The sequence below is a fragment of the Nyctereutes procyonoides genome, unplaced genomic scaffold (genome assembly GCF_905146905.1).
Source record: "Nyctereutes procyonoides isolate TBG_1078 unplaced genomic scaffold, NYPRO_anot_genome, whole genome shotgun sequence".
Lineage (NCBI taxonomy): Eukaryota > Metazoa > Chordata > Mammalia > Carnivora > Canidae > Nyctereutes > Nyctereutes procyonoides.
In genome coordinates, this window is record NW_026575137.1 from 7170683 (window position 1) to 7173743 (window position 3061).

General features: G+C 40.5%; 1 pseudogene; it reads right to left on the bottom strand.

The window, feature by feature from the left end:
• LOC129495814 (U4 spliceosomal RNA) lies at nucleotides 1-123 on the bottom strand (annotated as a pseudogene).
• Between the last annotated feature and the right edge of the window lie 2938 nt (nucleotides 124-3061).

Genomic DNA, 3061 nt, shown 5'->3' on the forward strand with positions numbered 1-3061 from the left:
TCCACATTTGGAGATTGATATTCCATATTTAGAGATTGATATTCTATATATGAAGTTCTCAATTAGCAATAATCGTGCCTTGGATAAACCTCATTGGGTACGATACTGCCACTGTGCAAAGGTTATATATGAAGTTCTAATTTTCATATCAGAGAAACCAGATTCCTTTCTTGGTGAATGATATTCTGGGTATAGAGTGACAGAGTCAATGGTTATAGGGCCAGGTTCCTTGCTTAGAGACTGGGATTCTGAACATGGAGTGCCAGGTTCCAGGTCTGGGAGACCAAGCTCCAAGTTTTAGAGGACACCATGTATGGGGTTCATTTAAGGGACTGGGGTCTGATCAAGGAAACAGTAACGACTATGGGAGGCAATAACATACAAATTCCTTGTGTGGTGCTTGGACAGAATTGTATGAGAGGGGAGTGTCCCGCATAGCATGAGTCCATGCAGAGATTTGTAGTGAGTGGGTCACCCTCCAGAATAGGAAAAAGGTAAAGGAACTCCTAGGAGAGAGGAAGATTGAAGTAGGATCTTTAAATCTAGGGGCTATTGTTCAACAGCATGGCAGGGAATCTCTGGGTCCTCAGAGACCTTAAGGGCATAGGTAGCGTGGAGTCTTCTAGCCACAAGACTCTACTTATCAATGACCAGCAGATACTGAGTATAGTCTCATAAGGTCTCATAAAGTCTCATAAAGCAGGCAGGCTCTAAATGGCTAAAATTCTGCTTATTTGGGTTATTTAAAAAACAACCAAATGGATATGTAAAAATTTAAGTATGATACCTGTGGGCTTCTGAGTTGACAATTCTTAGCTTGCAGTGAAGAAACAATTTAGGGGCAAATGCACAGAAGCCATCTTTGGCTTATTTACATAACACAGTATCTATAACTGAAATCCAGGTACTATGAGTTTCTACACTTGTAAGACCATGTTCCATATTTGAAGAAAGACATTCTGGACATAGAATGGCAGCAGATTCCTTGCTTATAATGCCAGGATTCATATATGATCCTTCTGAGACTGAATTGCCCAGTATCCTATGTGGAGTGCCAGGTTCCCCAATTGTAAGGTCGGATTACATGCCTGGAGACTGAGCTTCCACATACAGTTTTCCATGTTCCATGTACGTAGGGTAAAGAAACACACATGGAATTTGAAACGGACTCTGAATGTGCCAAGTTCCATGCTTGTAGGGTTCCATATTTGGAAATTGAGATTCCACACATGAAATGTCACGTTCTGTGCCTGGAGGCACAGTTCTATAAAGGGATAATTCAAAGTCTAGACTTAATTATCAAGACTGAAAGGCTGTGTTTCATGCCAAGAAGTCTAGATTCAGTATTTCAGGCCTAGTTGAGCAAATTCCATACTTGATGGGTTAGATACTGTTTCTTCAGGTTCAGGTTTCACTCCCCAAAAGAAAGAGATATCAAACAGATAGGAAGCCATGGTTTGCCTGGAAGGGCTAATTCCATGTCTAGAAGGCCCTGATCCACAGACAGAAGCACAGATGCCACACAGAGAGGGAGTGATTCTATGTCTGGAAAGTCAGGATTCACATTTGCATAGACTTCCCATGCCTATAAAGTTAAATTTTCTTCTTGGAGGGTTAGGATCCATGTTTGAAAAGCTACATTCAACACTTGGAAGACCAAAGTTCATCCTCAGAGGGCTAAGTTCCTCAAGAAAGTTTAAATGCCTAGAGAGAAGGCCTAAGTCTCATATGGAGAACCAACTTTTATGCCTGGAAAGGTATAATTCACACTTAGAACTAAATCAATGACTAAAAGTGTAACTTTCACATAAGAAGTGCTACGTTCCAATCCTGGGAGATGTAGGTCCTTAGAGCATCGATTTATATGACTCAAATGCCAACTATTAAGTCTCGATTACCATGTTCCACAGTCTTATGCTTGGAGAATGAGATTCCACAGATGGAGCACCACATTCCATTCCTATAAAGCCAAGCTTAATGCTTAAAGATGAAGATTTCAAAGGTGAAGTGCCATGTTTGCTGCCTAGAAAATCAGGTTCCACATCTTGAGGAGCCAATCTCTGTATGTCTGGAATGCCAGATTTCTCACACTAAGGCAGTGTCCCATGCTTAAGGATTAGGATTTCATACAGAGGATATCAGAATCAATGCTTGTAAGGCTGAATTCCATTCTTATAAATTGAGATCCTACATATTCCATGCTTACAGGGTCAAGTTCTATGCTTGAAGAACAGAATTTCCACCCCTGCCATGTCATGTCCCTTATTTGAAAGGCTAATTTCTAAGGTCAGGGCTTGAAATTCCATACATAGAGTGTCAGCTCCCATACTCGTAGGATTGGGTTCTACGTCTAGAGGACAAGATTCCATATATGATGGATGGCTAGTCTAAGAAACTAGGCTCTATGACTTGGCAAGCTGAAGCCTATAATTAAAACATGAGGCTCCATGTCTGGAGTGTAAGACTCCTCACATGGCAAGTCAAGTTCCATATTGGTAGATTGAAATTCTAACATGGAACACCACATACCATGATGGATTTTGTGTATTCTTACAAGAAGTGACAGTGTCTATGACTGTTCATCCAGGTTCCATTTATGGAGACTGAGATTCCACACGTAATGAACCAGGTTCTCTGTTAATAGTTCCAAATTCTATGTGTGGAGATTAAGATACCACACATGGTGTTCAATTTCCATGCTTATACAGTTAGGTTCATGCTTAAAAGTGGATGTTTCAGATAAGGTATTCCAGATTACATGCTTTTAGAGCCAGGCTCCTTTGCACAAAGATTGAAATTCCACAATGGAGTGTCAGATTCCATGCTTGGAAATTGAGATCTATATGTGCATAGATTCCCAGGTATGATGCCTGGGAATCTATGCTCTATTTTTTGTAGAGTCAAGGTCTGTGATTGAAACACCAGTTTCCATGACTGGAGTTTTAGGCTACAAGCAAATCAAGTCATGTTCTATGCTTGTAGCTTGAGATTCCTCACACTGAAATCCAGATTTCCTGCTTGAAGAGTTCTATTTAATACAAACAGCATGAAGATTCTATAC